This window comes from Loxodonta africana, chromosome 2, assembly GCF_030014295.1.
Source record: "Loxodonta africana isolate mLoxAfr1 chromosome 2, mLoxAfr1.hap2, whole genome shotgun sequence".
Taxonomy (NCBI): Eukaryota; Metazoa; Chordata; class Mammalia; order Proboscidea; family Elephantidae; genus Loxodonta; species Loxodonta africana.
Genome location: NC_087343.1, coordinates 201,099,791 through 201,121,070, shown reverse-complemented (window position 1 = coordinate 201,121,070; position 21,280 = coordinate 201,099,791).

The window sequence follows — 21,280 nt, the reverse complement described above, 5'->3', positions numbered from 1 at the left end:
GATTTTCTCTCCCCCTGGCCTCTCCACCCCGTGCCTCACTAGCGAGGGGCCCAGGACTTCTCCAGTAGCCAGCCCCCACTCCTAGTGTTTCTTTTGGCCAGGCACCCTGGGCTCTCAGATTGGCTACAGTGGTAGAAGGGGCACTGGTTTTGGGTGTGGACTTAAGCCCTGTTCTACTCTGCCCACTCACTGGCTCTGTGACTTTGTGCACGTCTCCGAGCCTGTTTCTTGGAGATCTGAGGTTGCTGGGAGGCCCCAGTGAGATCAATAGTCATTGAACACAACTGACTAAGTGTGTATATCCTCCTTCCTCTGCTCCTAGCCCCCACCCCAACTTGTGGCCCTCCGGGCTCGCTCTGCTCAGTTGGAAGATAGCCCCAACCCTCTCCCTCCCACATCATTCCCGGTGAGTTTGTCCCGCCCTTGGGCCTGACCACGGGTTTACCTTTATCTTTTATACTTGTCCAGGGTCACAGAGAAGTCTTGCATTACTCAGATTTATTTGACTCAGTAATAACTCTGAAATAATTGGGGCCAGTGATGGGTCAGTGGTAGAGTTCTTCCCTTCAGTGTAAGAAAAAAAAGAAAGCCAGGTTCAATTCACAGCCAACACACCTCGTGCGCTGCCACCACCAGTCTGCAGTGGAGGATTGCGTGTTGCCATTATGCTAAACAGGTTTCAGTGAAGGTTCCAGACTAAGGCAAAGCAGGAAGAAAGGCCTGGTGGCCTACTTCCAAAAATTAGCCCGTGAAAACCCTATGGATCGCAACTGTCTGATCCGCAACCAATCATAGACATGGTGCAGGACCAGGCAGTGTTTCATTCCATTGTGCACGGGGTCACCATGAGTCAGGGGCCAACGCCATAGCAGGTGACAACAACAACAACTAAATTATTTGTCAGTTTCCAGAACCAAAAGACCAGGTCTTGCAGACTCATCCCTGAACAGGGAAAACTCTGGGGGGAAGGGTGTGAAAGGTGAGAAAAGCAGGGACTTTGGCGCAGTCTGAGTATTATTGGCAAGGCCAGGCCCACTGGAGAGCTGCTATCATCTCCTGACTTATTAATTGGGTGGGCGTTGACTAAGGTAAATAGTTCCAAGACTAATTGGAACTTAGCTGTGCCACGAATAAGGTGCTCTATTTTTACTGCAAGAGACACTTCCTCTCGTGTGTATATAAACACATACACTTGGCCTAGGGTAGTCATTGATATTGTTCACCAATACTTCTGGTTCTTCTCTTCCCAGGCCCATAGGAAGATTTCATTTCCTGACCTCTGGAAGAAAGAGTGGGCAATGTGACTTGCTTATTGAATGAACTGTTGATAGAAGAAATGTGTGTCACTTCTGGACAGAGTCTTTAAGAGCCATGGTAGTGATTCCAGCTGCTGGGGGCTCCATCAGCTTAAGTCCTTGAGAAAGGACAATACAGAGAAAGCAGAGCAGAGAAATAAAATTTGTTGCCTTAAGCTACTGAGATTTTGGTTTGTGATTGCAGCATAACCTAGAAAATAGCCCATACTAAAAACTAGTTTTTTTTTTTTTTTTTTTTAGAAAATAGCCCATAGTGCATCCTAAATCCTTTCTGGAACAAAACAGGTACAAGCAAGCTAGCAAGTAGGCAAGCAGGCAGACATTATTTCCCTTGAGACTGTGAGCCCTGAGAATCTGGAATTCATTTCCTGGATCATGGATAGCCAGTGAAAGTCCCTTCCTCCAGTCAAAGACAGCACCCTTGAATTCATTCTAAACTAAAGATTGTGTGAGTTCACTTGCTCTGGCCCAAAGGGCTGTGAATTACAGCTATCCAGTTAGGGCTAGCCTGTACTCTTTAGCTAGAGCTCCTGGGTGGTGCAAATGGTTAACGGCTTGGGTACTAACTGAAACGGTGGTGGTTCAAGCCCACCCAGTAGTACTTCAGAAGAAAGATATGGTGATTTACTTCCAAAAAAATCAGTCATTGAAAACCCTGTGGAGCATGACTGCCCTGACAGGGAACAGAACACAGAACCCCTGAGGGAGCAGGAGAGCAGTGGGATGCAGACCCCAAATTCTCATAAGGCCAGACTTAATGGTCTGACTGAGACTGGAAAGACCCCAGTGGTCATGGCCCCCAGACCTTCTGTTGGCCCAAGACAGGAACCATTCCCGAAACCAACTCTTCAGACATGGCTTGGACTGGACAATGGGTTGGAGAGGGTTGCTGGTGAGGAGTGAGCTTCTTGGATCAGGTGGACACTTGAGACTATGTTGGCATCTCCTCCCTGGAGGAGAGATGAGAGGGTAGAGGGGGGTTAGAAGCTGGTGAAATGGACAAGAAAAGAGAAAGTGGAGGGAGAGAGTGGGCTGTCTCATTCGGGGGAGAGTAATTGGGAGTATGTAGCAAGGTGTATATAAGTTTTTGTGTCAGAGACTGACTTGATTTGTAAACTCTCACTTAAAACACAATAAAAATTAAAAAAAAAAAACAAAACCCTGTGGAGCACAGTTCTAACACACATGGGGCTGCTGTGAGTTGGAATCGACTGGATGGCAACTGGTTTTGTGTGTGTGTGTGTGCGTGCACATGTGTGCTCTTTAGTGTGCTCATCTGCACCACAGCCCCATAAGACTACAGGTCAGCCCTGTGAGACTATACAGCTCTGACAGAAGCCTCCTCATCCCTCCTGAAGGCTCTGTAACTTGAGCCCTTTTCCTATCCTGTGTATACATTAATGGATTTTTAAGATTGGTTGAGCATTTAGTGAACATTGTCATTTGCACCAATATACTTACAAAGGAATGGGGTGGGTTAGAGTAGGATAGTATTTACCTATTACCACTCAAATGGGAACAAAGTAGCTTTATTTTCTAGGTATGAGCATGTCCAACTCTGAGCCCCCATTGTTGATGAAGGTGGAAACAGTGCAGACTTGCTCTTCAATGGTGGATCTCTTCCGGATTTAATTTGTCTCTTTGGAGGTAATTTCTCAGTCTTTCAGAGTTTCTTCTTTCTCCCCCCTTTTCATTCTGTAGCAGACACTGGGTTGACTACTTAATCCCTTTCCCCCACCCTTTACTAACAGAGCTCTTTAAGTTTCACCCTCGGAGAAAGTGCCCCTTGGCCTGGTTCACGGATAAACTCTGGTTTATCTAAGCCAAACATGCTGAAGCCATTTTCCTTGCCTTGATTAGCTTGGGGTGAGCATGTAACTAAGCTCTGACCAAGGAGTTGATGTATTTCCCATGGGGTTTATTCCTAAAAAAGACACAGGTAAAGAAATTGGGTTTGTTACCAAAAGCTCCCCCAAAAGAAAACTCCAGGCCCAGATGGTTTCAGTGGTCAATTTTGTCACTGAGGAAATAACACCAATCTGATACAAACAAAAAAGGCCAGCATAATCTGAGACAAAAGCCTGACAGACATAACAAAAAGAAAATTAAAGACCAAGAGGCCTCCTGAATACAGACTTAAAAATCCTTAATAAAATATTAGCAAATCAAACCCAACATTGTATAGAAAAATAATATATCATGACCAAGTAGGATTTATCCCAGAAATGCAAGGTTGGTTTAACATTTGAAAATTGGTCAGTGCAGGGTTCTCTCACTGCATCCTTGCTGGCCACTGGAGATTACAGATCTACAAACTCTGATTCAGAATCCCTAAATATGTTCTAGAATACAGAATTTTCTGGATTAGGAAATTACATGACACCCTCAGTAGGCTCTCGGGCTGTATCTCCTAATTAAACTCATTAATTAATAGCTCTGCTGCAAAATGCTGCAAAATATAAGAATATTCTTACTGAGCAATAGTAGTAAAAATGGCAAATAACCTCACAAAAGTTCAGCTCAAGTCTTGCTGCTAAATTAATTGGCCCCAAATTTACTAAACCAAAAACAAAAGCTTTCTGGTTTCTAGAACTTTATGGATTTACAATTGGGGATAAGGGATTGTCACATGAGTGACAATCTCTACCAATCCTATTGCTGCTTTAATTACCATTTCCCTTACTACTTGTCAGGATGAACTACAGGGCCTTTTGGTGGGATACTTATTTCTTATTGGCTTGCTGTTCTTTTCTTAAAAATTGGTAGGTGCCATTGCATATTACGGCTTTTGATTCTGTCCTTCATATATGTTATACATGTTTTCCCAGTCTATCATTTGTTTATGTATTTTCTTATATCTTTTTCCATGAAAAATTAAAAAATTGTGCATAGTCAAATACATCTATCTTTTTCTTGTTGGCTTTTGGTTTTCTGACTTGCTTAGGAGGGTTTTTCCTACCTCAAAATTATGTAAATATTATATTTTTTCTTCTAATATTTTAATTTTTAATATTTGTTATAAAATCTTTAATCTATCAGGAAGGTATTTCAGTGTTTCATGTTAGTCAAAGGCAAGATTTCTCAACTGTGACACTATTGACATTTGGGACTTGTCGTAAATTGAATAGTGTCCCCCCCAAAATGTGTTAACTTGGCTAGGCCAAGATTCCCAGTATTGTGTGGTTGTCTTACGTTTTGTAATTTTCCTACATGTTATAAATTCTAATCTCTGCCTGTGGCTAATGAGGCAAGATTAGGTTATGTTAAAGAGGATTAGGGTGGGATGCAATACCCTTACTCAGGGCACAGCCCTGACCTGGTGTAAGGAAGTTTCCCTGGGGCGTAGCCTGCATCATCTTTCATCTTACCAGAGATAAAAGGAGAGAGAAGGTGAGCAGAGAGATAGGGACCTCATTACCACCAAGCGGGAAGAACCAGGAGCAGAGCAAAAGCTCTGGACTTGGGATCCCTGTGCTGAGAAGCTCCTAGACCCAGGGAAAGATTGATGAAAAGAACCTTCCCCCAGGCTGACAGAAAAAGCCTACCCCTAGAGCTGGTGCCCTGAATTTAGACTTCTAGCCTCCTAACAGATACCTACAAAATGGAAGCGGTTTTGGAATTGAATAATGGGTAGAGGCTGGAAGAGTTTTAAAGTATGTAATGCTAAGAGCCTAGATTGTCTTGAAGAGACTGTTTGGGAATTTATGGACATCAAAGACAATTCTGGTGAGTAGAGCTGTAACACCACAGAGACGCAGACAGCCAGAAGCAGCAGCAAAGAAACAGCAGCAGCAGAAGCAAGAGACCAGTGCAAGACAATGGAAACTGACCCACAGAGCAAGAGAGCTGAGTGCCTTTGGGCAGGAGGCTTCCTAGTGGAGTGGGGTGCCTCCGGGCACATATTGGTGGAGTTAGGCTTGCCAACCTTTGAAGGCAGATTTCTGAGTGTCTTCTGGTCAAAATTACTAACAGAGTGGGGTGCCTCCAGGCATTTATGGGTAGAGCTGAAGACCAAAATGGATGTCAGAAGAGACTCTGAAACTTGCTCTTGAATGTTGAGTAGCTAAAGCAAAGTGAAGAAATGACAAAGTAAAAGAACTGAAGAGATTTCAAAGGGAAGCTTGAGAAGGCAAAGTATAGTATTATAATGACATGAACGAAGAGCTGGAGATAGAAAACCAAAAGGGAAGAACATGCTTGGCATTTCTTAAGCTGAAAGAATTGAAAAAAAAAATTCAAGACTTGAGTTGCAATAGTGAAGGATTCTGTGTGGAAATCTTAAACGACTCAGGAAGCATCTAAAGAAGATGGAAGGAACACACACAGTCATTATACCAAAAAGAATTGGTGGATGGTCAACCATTTCAAGAGGTAGCATATGATCAGGAACTGATGGTACTGGAGAAAGAAGTGAAAGCTGCACTGAAGGCATTGGTGAAAACAAGTTTCCAGGAATTGACGGAATATCAATTGAGATGTTTCAACAACTGGAGGCAGCGCTGGAAGTACTCACTGGTCTATACCAAGAAATTTGGAAGACAGCTACATGGCCAACTGACTGGAAGAGATCCATATTTATGCCTATTCCCAAGAAAGGTGATCCAACCGAATGTGGATATTATCAAACAATAACACATGCAAGTAAAATTTTGCTGAGGATCATTCAAAAGCGGCTGCAGCAGTATATCGACAGGGAACTGCCAGAAATTCAGGCTGGATTCAGAGAGGATGTGGAACCAGCGTTCTCATTGCTGATGTCAGATGGATCTTGGCTGAAAGCAGAGAATACCAGAAAGATGTTTATCTGTGTTTTATTGACTATGCAAAGGCATTCAACTGTGTGGACCATAACAAACTATGGATAACCCTGCAAAGAACGGGAATTCCAGAACACTTAATTGTGCTCATGAGGAACCTGTACATAGATCAAGAGGCAGTTGTTTGGACAGAACAAGGGGATACTGCGTGTTTAAAGTCAGGAAAGGCATGCCTCAGGGTTGTATCCTTTAACCATACCTTTTCAATCTGTATGCTGTGCAAATAGTCTGAGAAGCTGGACTATATGAAGAAGAACGGGGCATCAGGATTGGAGGAAGACTCATTAACAACCTGCATTATGCAGATGACACAGCCTTGCTTGCTGAAAGTGAAGAGAACTTGAAGCAGTTACTGATAAAGATCAAAGACCATAGCCTTCAGTATGGATTGCACCTCAACATAAAGAAAACAAAAATCCTCACAACTGGGCCAATAAGCAACGTCATGATAAATGGAGAAAAGATTGAAGTTGTCAAGGATTTCATTTTACTTGGATCCACAATCGACAGCCACGGAAAGAGCAGTCAAGAAATCAAAAGAGGCTTTGCATTGGGCAAATCTGCTGTAAAAGACCTCTTAAAGTGTTGAAAAGCAAAGATATCATCTTGAAGACTAAGGTGTGCCTGACCCAGGCCATAGTATTTTCAATCGCATCATATGCATGTGAAAGCTGGACAATGAATAAGGAAGACAGAAGAAGAATCGATGCCTTTGATTTGTGGTGTCGGCGAAGAATATTGAACATACCATGGACTGACAAAAGAACAAACAAATCTGTCTTGGAAGAGTACAACCAGAGTGCTCCTTAGAAGCAAGGTTGGCGAGACTACGTCTTACAAACTTTGGACATGCTGTTGGGAGAAATCAGTCCCTGGGGAAGGACATCATGCTAGGTAAAGTACAGGGTCAATGAAAAAGAGGAAGACCCTCAACGAGATGGATTGACAAAGTGGCTGCAACAATGGGCTCAAGCATAAAAACGGTTGTGGGCATGGTACAGGACTGGGCAGTGTTCCATTCTGTTGTACATAGGGTTGCTATGAGTCAGAACCAACTCGACGGCACTTAACAACAACAACAATAAAGGGCTCTTGTAGCACTTGCCAAAGCAGGGCAGATGCTGGGCATGCCCAACAGACCCAACAGACTAAGGGCCTGAGGGGCCAAAAGACCAAGGAACAAGAAAGCAGAAGCTAAAGAGACAAGGAGCACAGGAAGCAGAGCTGCCTAGGTCTCAAAAGGTAGGTCCACAGCCTCTGGGATCTCAAAGGGTGGAACCACAGCCTGCTAAGTCTCAAGGGTGGGGCCACAGCATTCTAGGTTTCAAAGAGTCAAATCTTCACCAACTCATCTACCAGAGTAGGGCTGCTTTTGATGAGTGCCAGCAGGATAGGGTTGGATCCACTGCCCAAAGCTGAGGAGGTGAGGCTGCCATGCCTGAGGGACAGAAGAACACACCCTGCCATGGCTGAGGAGGTAGGGTTGCCACTCAGAAGGACTAGGAGAATGTGGTTGTCAAAAGATGAAGGAGCAGAGTTGCTGTTCCAGTGGGCCTGGAAGGTGGAGCTGAAGCCCAAGGCCAGTGGCCTCCACCCAGATCTGGAGGGCAGGACCATTACCTAAACAGTCTCAGAGAACAGAGGATTATTTTCAAGTCTCGAGAGCTATTGTAACGTGTTCTGCTGATTTGCTTGGTCCCTGTTATCCTTTCTTTCCCTCCAATTTCTCCCATTTGTGATGGAAATGTCCACCTAGTGCCTGTTTCACCATTCTGCTTTGGAAGCAGGTAACCTGTATTCTAGGTTTCACAGATGAATAGGAATTTTGCCCCAATATGGAATTCGGACTTGGAGTTGATTTAAGACTTTCAGGATAATATGATGGGATGAAAGTGTTTTACATATGGCAAGGACATGAATTTGGGGGACCAGAGGGTGGAATATTATAGATTCAAGAGTGTCCCCCCAAAATATGTGTCAACTTGGCTAGGCCATGATTCCTAGCATTATGTAGTTGTCCTTCATTTTGTGATCTCATGTAATTTTTGCTGTTGTTGTTGTTAGGTGCCGTCGAGTCGGTTCCGACTCTTAGTGACCCTATGCACAACAGAACGAAACACTGCCTGGTCCTGCGCCATCCTTACAATCGCTGTTATGCTTGAGCTCATTGTTGCAGCCACTGTGTCAATCCACCTTGTTGAGGGTCTTCCTCTTTCCCGCTGACCCTGTACTCTGCCAAGCATGATGTCCTTTTCCAGGGACTGATCCCTCCTGACAACATGTCCAAAGTATGTAAGATGTAGCCTCTCCATCCTTGCTTCTAAGGAGCATTCTGGCCGCGCTTCTTCCAAGCCAGATTTGTTCATTCTTTTGTCAGTCCATGGTATATTCAATATTCTTTGCCAACACCACAATTCAAAGATGTCAACTCTTCTTCGGTCTTGCTTATTCATTGTCCAGCTTTCACACGCATATGATATGATTGAAAATACCATGGCCTGGGTCAGGGGCGCCTTAGTCTTCAGGGTGATATCTTTGCTCTTCAGCACTTTGAAGAGGTCCTTTGCGGCAGATTTGTCCAATGCAATGCATCTTTTGATTTCTTGACTGCTGCTTCCATGGGTGCTAATCGTGGATCCAAGTAAAATGAAATCCTGGACAACGTCAGTCTTTTCTCTGTTTATCATGATGTGGATCATTGGTCCAGTCGTGAGGTTTTTTGTTTTCTTTATGTTGAGGTGTAATCCATACTGAAGGCTGTGGTCTTTGATCTTCATTAGTAAGTGCTTCAAGTTCTCTTCACTTTCAGCAAGCAAGGTTGTATCATCTGCATAACGCAGGTTGTTAGTGAATCTTCCTCCAATCCTGATGCCCCATTCTTCTTCATATAGTCCAGCTTCTCGTAGTATTTGTTCAGCATACAGATTAAATAGGTATGGTGAAAGAATACAACCCTGATGCACACCTTTCCTGACTTTAAACCAACCAGTATCCCCTTGTTCTGTCCAAACAACTGCCTCTTGATCAATGTAAAAGTTCCTCATGAGCACAATTAAGTGTTCTGGAATTCCCATTCTTCGCAGGGTTATCCACAGCTTGTTATGGTCCACACAGTCGAATGCCTTTGCATAGTCAATAAAACACAGGTTAACATCCTTTTGGTATTCTCTGCTTTCCGCCAGGATCCATCTGACATCAGCAATGATATCCCTGGTTCCACGTCCTCTTCTGAAACCGGCCTGTATTTCTGGCAGTTCCCTGTTGATATACTGCTGCAGACGCTTTTGAATGATCTTCAGCAAAATTTTGCTTGCGTGTGATATTAATGATATTGTTCTATAATTTCCACATTCGGTTGGATCACCTTTCTTGGGAATAGGCATAAATATGGATCTCTTCCAGTCAGTTAGCCAGGAAGCTGTCTTCCATATTTCTTGGCATAGACGAGTGAGCACCTCCAGCGTTGTATCTGTTTGTTGAAACATCTCAATTGATATTCCATCAATTCCTGGAGCCTCGTTTTTCACCAATGCCTTCAGGGCAGCTTGGACTTCTTCCTTCAGTACCATCGGTTCCTGATCATATGCCACCTCTTGAAATGGTTGAATATCGACTAATTCTTTTTGGTATAATGTCTCTGTATTTCTTCCATCTTCTTTTGATGCTTCCTGTGTCGTTTAATATTTTCCCCATGGAATCCTTCTCTTTTGCAACTCGAGGCTTGAATTTTTTCTTCACTTCTTTCAGCTTGAGAAACACCGAGCGTGTTCTTCCCTTTTGGTTTTCCATCTCCAGCTCTTTGCACATGTCATTATAATACTTTACTTTGTCTTCTGGAGAGGCCCTTTGAAATCTTCTGTTCAGTTCTTTTACTTCATCGGTTCTTCCTTTTGCTTTAGCTGCTCAACACTCAAGAGCAAGTTTCAGTCTCCTCTGACAACCATCTTGGTCTTTTCTTTCTTTCCTGTCTTTTCAGTGACCTCTCGCTTTCTTCATGGATGATGTCCTTGATGTCACTCCACAACTCGTCTGGTCTGCGGTCACTAGTGTTCAATGTGTCAAATCTATTCTTCAGATGGTCTCTAAATTCAGGTGGGATATACTCAAGGTCGTATTTTGGTTCTTGTGGACTTGCTCTGAGTTTCTTCAGTTTCAGCTTGAACTTGCATAGGAGCAATTGATGGTCTGTTCCACAGTCGGCCCCTGGCCTTGTTCTGACTGATGATATTGAGCTTTTCCATTGTCTCTTTCCACAGGTGTAGTCAATTTGATTTCTGTGTGTTCCATCTGGCGAGGTCCATGTGTATAGTCGCCGTTTATGTTGGTGAAAGAAGGTATTTGCAATGAGGAAGTCGTTGGTCTTGCAAAATTCTGTCATTTGATCTCCAGCATTGTTTCTATCACCAAGGCCATATTTTCCAACTACTGGTCCTTCTTCTTTGTTTCCTACTTTCGCATTCCAATCGCCAGTAATTATCAATGCATCTTGATTGCATGTTTGATCAATTTCAGACTGTAGCAGCTGATAAAAATCTTCTATTTCTTCATCTTTGACCCTAGTGGTTGGTGCGTAAATTTGAATAATAGTTGTATTAACTGGTCTTCCTTGTAGGCATATGGATATTATCCTATCACTGACACCGTTGTACTTCTGGATAGATCTTGAAACATTCTTTTTGATGATGAATGCAACAATGTTCCTCTTCAAGTTGTCATTCCCAGCTAATAGACTACATGATTGTCTGATTCAAAATGGCCAATACCAGTCCATTTCAGCTCACTGATGCCTAGGATATTAACGTTTATGCGTTCCATTTCATTTTCGACAATTTCGAATTTTCCTAGATTCATACTTTGTACCTTCCAGGTTCCGATTACTAATGGATGTTTGCAGCTGTTTTTTCTCGTTTTGAGTCATGCAACATCAGCAAATGAAGGTCCTGAAAGCTTTACTCCATTCACGTCATTAAGGTTGACTCTACTTTGAGGAGGCAGCTCTTCCCCAGTCATCTTTTGAGTGCCTTCCAACCTGGGGGGCTCAACTTCTAGCACTATATCAGACAATGTTCTGCTGCTATTCATAAGGTTTTCACTGGCTAATGCTTTTCAGAAGTAGACTGCTGGGTCCTTCTTCCTAGTCTGTCTTAGTGTGGAAGCTCAGCTGAAACCTGTCCTCCATGGGTGACCCTGCTGGTATCTGAATACCGGTGCCATAGCTTCCAGCATCACAGCAACACACCAGCCCCCACAGTACGACAAACTGACAGACATGTGGGGGGTAATTTTTGCTATGTGTTGTAAATCCTAATCTCTGCCTCTGGTTAATAGGGCAAGATTAGGTAATGTTAAAGAGGATTAGGGTGGGATGAAAACCCTCACTCATGTCACTGTCACAGCCCTGATTGGACGTAAGGGGAGTTTACCTGGGGTGTGCCCTGCATCACCTTTTATCTCACAAGAGATAAAAGGAGAGAAGCTGAGCAGAGAGATAGGGACCTTATTACCACCAAGCAAGAACAGCCAGGAGCAGAGTGTGTCCTTTGGACTCAGGATCCCTGTGCTGAGAAGCTCCTAGACCCAGGGGAAAATTGATGACAAGGACCTTCCCCCAGAGCCGATAGAGAAATAACCTACCCCTGGAGCTGGTGCCCTGAATTCAGACTTCTAGCCTCCTCAACTGTGAGAGAATAGACTTCTGTTTATTAAAGCCATCCACTTGTGGTATTTCTGTTATAACAGCACTAGATACTAAGACAGGACTAGGTAATTCTTTGTTGTAGGAGTTGTCCTGTGCTTTGTAGTATGTTTGGCAGCATCCCTGGCCTCTATGAATTAGGTGCCAATAGTGCCCCTCACCCCAGGTGTGACAACTAAAAATGTCAGCAGGCTTTGCCAAAGGTACCCTGGGGGCAAAATCACTCTAACCCCACTGGGTTAGAGTTCACCTCTTTTTTTTCCTCACATAAGGATTGCCAATAATGCCATCTATCAAGTAAATAATCTATCAAATAAATCATCTCTTTTTCCACTGAACAGAAGTGCTATTTTGGTCATATACTTTTGTTGTTAGGTGCCGTTGAGTCAATTTCAACTCGTAGTGACCACATATGATAGTTGAACTGCTCTATAGGGTTTTCTAGGCTGTTATCTTTACCTGGGAGGTGGGGTTGGGGAAACGCCAGGTCTTTCTTCTGCAGAGTGGCTTGGTAGGTTTGAACCACTAACCTTTTGGTTAGGAGCCGGGCACCTCCTTTCAAGCACCCGGATTTCTCAGTCATATATTAATCTGGCATACATACTTGCAGCTATTCCTGAATTCTGCTTGTCTATTCTTTTGCTAGTTCTCCTATACTCTACACTATCCTTCTTTTCACAATATTCTGGGCAATACTCCAGCATTTGTTCTTTCAATTGAACTTTAATATCACTGAATCCAGTTCTAATCACGTTGTCTAGCCAGACCCTCAAAACAACGTTAAGCAGTAGTAACCATCCCTGTCTTGTTCCAGATTTTTTGTTGTTGTTCTTTGAACAATTATTTAAGTATTTATTTTTTAGCTTTTCTTTGAAAAATTGTACTTTAGATGAAGGTTTACAGAACAAACTAGCTTCTCATTAAACAATTAGTACACATAAAGTTTTGTGACATGGGTTGCCAACCCCATGACATATCAACATTCTCCCCTTTTGTACCTTGGGTTCCCTATTACCAGCTTTCCTGTCTCCTCCTGCCTTCTAGTCCTTGCCTCTGGGCTGGTGTGCCCCTTTAGCCTCGTTTTGTTTTACGGGCCTCTCTAATTTTTGGCTGAAAAGCGAACCTCAGGAGTGACTTCATTACTGAGCTAAAAGGTGTTCAGGGGCCATACTCTCAGAGTTTCTCCAGTCTTTGTCAGACCAGTAAGTCTGGTCTTTTTTGGTTCTACATTTTTCTCCAGCTCTGTTCAGGACCCTGTACTGTGATTGATTTCTGTCAGAGTAGTCAGTGGTGGTAGCTGGGCACCATCTAGTTGTACTGGACTCAGTGTGATGGAGGCTGTGGTAGATGCAGTCCATTAATCCTTTGGACTAATCTTTGCTTTGTATCTTTAGTTTTCTTCATTCTGCCTTACTCTGGAAGGGGTGAGACCAGTGACTTATGGCCGATCACAGGCTTTTAAGACCCCAGATGCTACTCACCAAAGTTGAACATAGAACATTTTCTTTTTGGACTATGTTATGCCAGTTGAGCTAGATGTTCCCCGAGACGTCTTGTTTCAAATTTTAATGGAAACAACTTCGGAATTTCACTTTAGTTTGCTTTATATGATTAGGTTTTGGTGAATAGCCATTATTAAACTGTTTTCTTTCTATTCCTATTTTACTTAAAATTTAATTAGGAACGGATATGGAATTCTACCAAGTGCTTCTTTGAGTATCCACAGATATAATTGCATGAGTTTTTTTTTTAATTTATGAGAAAATGAACTGTCCTTTTTTTTTTTTTTTCCCCAGGAATAAGCCCTGTATTACTTACCTATTACTGCTATAACAAATCGTAAACTTAGTGGCTTAAACCATCACAAATTTGCTACCTTAATTCTAAGAAGAGTGTGCTAGTTATTTCATTTACCTTGCTTTAATCTTCAGTGCATTCCAGTCTGGCTTCCACCCTATCTCTCAACATAAATGGCCCCAGTGACCTCCATGTTGCCAAATTTCAGGGACTAGGCTCCTCTTGAACAATTGATGATCTGTTCTGCAGTCGGCCTCTGGCTTTGTTCTGTTGGATGATATTGAGGTTTTCCATCATCTCTTTCCACAGATTTAACCTATTTGATTCCTGCGTATTCCGTCCAGCAAAGTCCCCATGTGTATAGTCACCATTTATGTTGTTGAAAAAAGGTGTTTGTAACGAAGAAGTCGTTGGGCTTGCAAAATTCTATCATGCCATCTCTGGCATCGTTTCTTTCACCAAGGCAGTATTTTCCAACTACTAATCCTTCTTGTTTCCAACTTTCGAATTCCAATCACCAGTAATTATCAATGCATCTTCATTGCATGTTTGATCAATTTCAGACTGCAGAAGTTGGTAAAAATCTTCAATTTCCTCATCTTTGGCATTAGTGTTTGATGTGTAAATTTGAATAATAGTTGTTGTCATGGATTGAATTGTGTCCCCCTGAAAATGTGTATATCAATTTGGCTGACCCACGATTCCCAGTATTGTGTGGTTGTCCTCCATTTTGTGATTGTAATTTGATGTTAGAGGATTAGAGTGGGATTGTAACACCTTTACTAAGGCCACATCCCTGATGCAATGTAAAGAGAGTTTCCCTGGGGTATGGCCTGCACCACCTTTTATCTTACAAGACATAAAAGGAAAGGAAAGCAACAGGGAGTTGGGGACCTCATACCAACAAGAAAGAAGCACCAGGAGCAGAGTGTGTTCTTTGGACCCAGGGTTCCTGCACAGAGAAGCTGCTAGTCCAGGGGAAGATTGTTGAGAAGTTCCTTCCTCCAGAGCCAACAGAGAAAGACTTCTCCTGGAGCTAACGCTCTGAATCTGCATTTCTAGCCTACAAGACTATGAGAAAATAAATCTCTCTTTGTTAAAGCCATCCACTTGTGGTATTTCTGTTATAGCTGCCCTAGATGACTGAGACAGTCATATTAACTTGTTTTCCTCGTACGTATATGGATATTATTCTATCACTGACAGTGTTGTACTTCAGAGTAAATCTTAAAATGCTCTTTCTGATGATGAATCCAATGCCATTCCTGTTCAATTTGGCATTGCCAGCATAGTATATGCTATGAATGTCTGATTCAAAATGGCCAATACCAGTCCACTTCAGCTCACTAATGCCTAGGATATCAATGTTTAAGGCATTCCATTTCATTTTTGACAATTTCAAATTTTCCTAAATTCATACTTTGTACATTCCACATTCCTATTATTAATGGATGTTTGCAGTTGTTTCTTCTCATTTTGAGTTGTGCCACATCAGCAAATGAAGGTCCCAAAAGCTTGCCTCCATCCACGTCATTAAGATCAACTCTGCTTTGAGGAGGCAGATTTTTCCAGTTGTCTTTTGAGTGTCTTCTAATCTGAGGGGCTCATTCTAGTGTGGGGAACAGGCAATAAGCAAGTCACCAAATAAATAAACAAGAAAATTAAGATAAAAACACTGTGAAGGAAATGGAGGGACATGACACAGGGAATGTATTTTGTTGGTGGATGAATGCATGAAATGAGTGCATATAGGAGCTGGTAGGCCATGGGTCACGCAATCTCCCAAAAGGAGAATGAAATTAGGAAGACTCAAAACTGTGATAGATGCGAAGGAACTGGTAATGACAAGCATTTGGGGAGAGTGTTCCAGGCAGGCGAAATACCATTTGCCAAGTCCCTTGGGTGGGAAAGAACAGCAAGGAGTTCAGTGTGGCTGGAGCCTGGAGAAGGAGGTGGAGAGTTAAGGAGAAGATAGCCGGGAGGGACACAGGAGCCTGATCATGGAAGACCTCATAGACCATGGCAAAGAAATTAGATTTAATTTGAAGTGCAATGAGAAGCCACTGAAGGATTTAAAGCAGGGGAGTGACATTATCTGATTTGCATTTTTGAAGGATCACTTGATTGCTTAGGTGTACAGAGTTTATTTTTAGAGTAATTAAAAATGTTTCAAACTTTGTGGAGATGGTTGTACAACTCTGGGAATACACTAAAAACTAAATTGGATACTTTAAATGGGTGAGTTTTATAATATGTAAATTATATTTCACTAAACATGTTACAGACACCCTGGTGGCATAGTAGTTAATCCACCAGGAGCTCCTTGGAAACCCTATGGGGAAACATGTTACCGAAAACAAACAAAAAAACACACCTGCTGCATGTGGGGGTGACCAGGCACAGGACAAGGGTATAGCTGGGGAGGTCTACTGCATTCATTAGTTGATGGGGACCTGGTCCAGAGTGTCATCTGTGGGAGAGAAGTGACATAGAAGAGGCAGGATGTGGATATTAGATGGGGTGTGGTAGAGGAGGAAGGAGGAATGGCCTCTTATCAAACTATCCTTAGCACAGCAGCTAGAATAATCTTCTAAGGATATTAGCGGGATCACGTCACTGTGCTGCTTAAGCCTTCAGTGGTTTCCCGTGGCAAGTGGAATCAACCCCCCTGCTCATTCGGCCTGGGCTGTTACTCCTGCCCTTCCTTCTCCTAGCCTCAAAGCTGGGTTTCCACCAAACCCCTGCCCTAAACAGGCCTTATCACCTGTCAGATCCCAGTTTAAATGCTACTTTCTCGGCAATTTTCCCCAAGCCCCCAAATTACATTAGGGGCTTTCCTTATCCTTGCCAAAATTTGTAGCTATGGACATATAGTTATTCATTTTTCGTTCACCTCCCCTGCTGGATCGTAAGCTTCTCAACAGCAGGGAACTTTTCCCTATGATCATCCCCCTACATCCTGCTCTCAGCCCACGGCCTGGCACAGAGAATGAGCTTTGTTCGTGGATGAATGCATGACATGAACGTGTTTATGAGGCGGTGCTGGGCAGTGGGTCATGGTTCAAAACGAATAGGTTGTGCCACTCTCTGCCTAAAGGAGCTGTGTTGAGTGGACTGAAGAGGGTGTGTTAGGATCCCCCTTTGTGGTCCCTGGTCAGCTGCAGACCCCTACTCCTTAAAAGAGAGCCTGCATCAGTGGCTGAGGACCCTCAGCCTCAAGAGCGGAGGCAGGACTGGGAGAAGACTTCGTTTTCACGGCACAAAGTGTCTGAATTCACATTTGTTTTAGATGTACACATTTAATCAACATAAGTACATTGTAACACACACTTCTCGTATTGGCCAGAATTCATTAGTTCGTGGAAACTAAAGACCATGAGCTTTGGAATGAGACAGATCTGGGTTTGAATTCAGGTTCTGTCATTTATTAGAATTTAAGCAAGACTTAACATTTCTAAGCCTCAGTTTTGTTATCCGTAAGACATGGATAATAATACATATGCCTTAGGGGGTATGGCAATTTAATATGTACATCAAATATCTAGCAGAACCAAGCAGGGGTTAACTATTATTATTGTTGTTGTTACTTTAGTTAATTGACATGAATATATAAGTAGGAGGGAAACAAATGTAACCAAAACAAGGAGGCTTCAACAACATTACCAGTTACCTGTACTCATGGCATCCCCACACGTGTCTGAATACAACTGTGCTCCCTAGGGTTTTCAATGGCTGATTTTTTGGGAAGTAGATCACCAGGCCTTTCTTCCAAGGCACCTGTGGGTGGACGCCAACTGCCAACTTTTTGCTTAGCAACTGAGCACCTCAACTATTTGTACTACCCAGGGACTTTCACCAAGCTAGGACTATAAATAAAGCAATGTGACTTTTAACATTCAAATTATGATGGTTTGGGACCTGGTTCAGTCTACTAGCAAGAGTTCTTATCTTTTCTGAGCTTTCCCTTTTCTCAGTTGAGCACACATTTTAACAACGTCAACGGTTACTGTGTATTGAGCCCTCATTAAGTGTTGGATGTGTTCTTACATGTGTCACATAGTGACACTTCTCATGCAACAACAAGTGCAGAGTGAGGCGTGCAGAGCCATGCTGCACGTAGGTGTTTGGGAAATCAGGGCTCCATCTGTGGATGGCATGTGCCCTGGGGCTCTTTCCAAGCTTCTGCAATTTTCAAGTGTGCTCCCCCTGTGCAGGCAGGCTCCAGAGGCAGGGGGTGCCGTGGTGCTGTGAGGACTTGCAGAAACTCCCGACTGAGGTCTACTACGTTCTGACCATCCTTGTAACTCAGAGTTTTAAAGTTTTATATCTACAAGTAATGAGTGTTCAGCATTGATACAATGGAAAATACTGAGAAGCCAAAAATTCATTCATGCTCCCAAAACCTAAAGTAAGTCCCTGTCAACATTTTGGATTATATCTTTCCAGATACATATATTTTTCCTGTGCATGTGTGTAGTTATACATATTTTTAAAAAACTGAGCCATACTGTATTATAGTTTCATGAATTGTCCTTTCTCAATATTATAAACATCTTTCCAGTAAAAAATATACTTTATATCATTTTTAATGACTGAAGAGTATTCCATCACTCCCCTAAAATGCCCTTTTTTTTTTCCTAATCCCCCCATGAAATTTTGATAGCACAGATACACTGTATGTTTCTTTACGTACTGTGGCCCTTTGGAGGAACATAAGCTATGGTAATGTCTAAGATTTATTTATCCTCCCTCACCTAAGGACCACTTTTTCCTCCCTTGGGAGTGATATTGCCCACACTGAATGATATAGATGTACCACAATTTATTCAATGCACCATTAGATATTTGTTTTCTAAAATTTCTCCATTTCATGCTGTGATGACATCCTTGTAATTAAATCTGTAAAAGTGGAGGTAGAATGTCTGGGAAAAAGGGGATGCGTATTTTTAAGGCTTTCAATATACACAGTTAATGACCTTCCAGACAGAGTGCACTAGTTTACATTCCAACTGCAAGGTACGGATAGCACCTCCCTGCAAACTTTCAAGCTGAGTAACAATCACTTCTTGTTGTTAGCTGCTGTCTAATCAGCCCCTAACTTGGCCCTTAACTCATGGTGACCCCGTGTACAATGGGATCTTGATTGTTGTAATCCCCAGGGTTTTCACTGGCTATATTTTTCCAAGGTAGATCACTAAGTCTTTCTTCCTGGTCTGTCTTAGTCTGAAAGCTTGGCTGAAACCCGTTTGGCATTATAGCAATTCTCTGGATGGGAAAGGACTTTCTAAGCCTAAAGACAAAGAATGCATCTCAAAGGTTAAGTATATATGGCCTTCATTAAAATTAAAAGCTTCTGTATGTTTAAATATTAAAACAACAACATAAAAGGTAAGCAGGTGAGAAAAGTGTTCGGGGCAACAATGGTCAAGGTTTACTAGCCCTAAGAGCTCTTCACAGTATACTGGAAACCCTGGTGGCGTATTGGTTTAAGAGTTCAGCTGCTAACCAAAAGGTTCGCAGTTCAAATCCATCAGGCACTCCTTAGAAACCCTTTGGAGCAGTTCTACTCTGTCCTATAGGATTGTTATGGGTTGGAATTGACTCGATGGCAATGCGTTTGGTTTTGGTATTTTTTTTACAGTATAAGAAGTATATCAAGACCAAATGACCACTGGGGAAAGAACTCAAACTTGCAACTCATATACGGGAACTGGCTATACATGTATGAAATTCATTTCATCTTACTAGTAATCAAATCGATGTAGAGATATTGTTTCTCTCTGTACTAAATGTGCAAATTTAGAGGAAAGTCTCAGGGCCAGCAGAATGGGTGGCACATACCACAGAGAGGACTGTCAAGTGCTAGAACATTTTATTAGTAATAGCCCTAAAAATTCTCAAGTCCTTTTGTAATTTTACTTCCAGAAATCTATCCTAAGAAAATGATACACAGTATTTTTTGGAAATAATGTGTCCACGTAAATAATGCATGAGGGGGTGTGTCGTTGGCAAAAAAATGTATGATGTGCATGTTATTTGTGTAAAAATATGGTAATCTCTCCATAATGATTATTGGATTACACAGGAATCAAATTGACTCCATCTGTGGAAAGAGATGATGGAAAAGCTCACTATCATCAGTCAAGACAAAGCCAGGAGCCAACTGCGGAAGAAACCATCTATTGCTCATATGCAAGTTCAAGATGAAGCTGAAGAAAGTCCACGAGAGCTGAAGTATGACCTTGCGTATATTCCACCTGAATTTAGAGACCATCTCAAGAATAGAGTAGAACTGCCCAATAGGATTTCCAAGGCTGTAAATCTTTACGGTAGCAAATTGCCACATCTTTCTCCAGCCAAGCAGCTGGTGGGTTCAAACCACTGATCCTTCAGTTAGCAGTCAAGCACTTAGCCATTTGCCACCAGTTCCTTGATGACATTACAAAGAGTGGGAGTTCCTGAACATGTGAAACCTGTACGTAGGTTGAGAGGCAGTCATTTGACAGAACAAGGAGATACTGCATGGTTCAGAGTTAGAAAATGTGTGTGGTGGGATTACAACTTTTCATCTTACTTATTTGATCTATATGCTGAATAATCCAAGAAGCTGGACTATATGAAGAACAACATGGCATCAGATTTGGAGGAAGACTCATTGTCAACCTGAGAAATGCAGATGACACAACCTTGCTTTCAGAAAATGAAGGTGACTTGAAGCACTTACTGATGAAGGTCAAAGACAACAGCCTTTAGTATGGATTATGCCTGAACATGAAGAAAATGAAAATCCTCTCAACGGGACCAATAAGCCACATCAAGATAAATGATGAAAAAATTTAAGTTGTCAATGCCTTCATCCTATTTGGATCAATAATCAACTTTCATGTAAGCAGCAGTCAGTCAAGACATCAAATGACATATTGCATTGGGCAAATCTGCTGCAAAAAAACTTTTTTAAAATCTTAAAAAGATTTTAAAAAGATGAGTAAGGTGCACCTGACCTAACCCGTAGTATTTTCAGTTGCTTCATATGCATTCGAAAGCTGGACAATGAAAAAGGAAGACTGAAGAATTGATGCATTCCAGCTGTGGTGTTGGTGAAGATTACTGAATACACCATGGGCTGCCAAAAGAATGATCAAATTAGTCTTAGAAGAAATACAATCATGGAGATACTTTGACTGACTTACTTTGGACACATCATCAGGAAAGACCAATCTCTAGAAAAGGACATCATGGTTGGTAAAGTAGAGGGTTGGCAAGGGCAAGGGAGGCTGTCCTAGTTATCTAGTATTGCTATAACAGAAATACCACAAGTGGATGGCTAGAATAAGCAGAAATTTATTTTCTCACAGTTTAGGAGGCTAGACTTCTGAGTTCAAAGCACCAGCTCTAGGGGAAGGCTTTCTCTGCCAGCTCTCAGGGAAAGGTCCTAGTTTCTTTAGCTTCTGTTTCCTGGTTCCTTAGAGAGCTCCATGTAGCTTGGCATCTCTCTTCTTCCATTTGTTTGCTTGTTTAATCTCTTTCATGTCTCAGAAGAGATTGGCTCAAGAAATACCCTACGTTAACCCTGTCTCATTAACATAACAAAGACAACACATTACCAAATGGGATTAAAACCACTGGCACAGAGGTTATGATTTACAACACATATT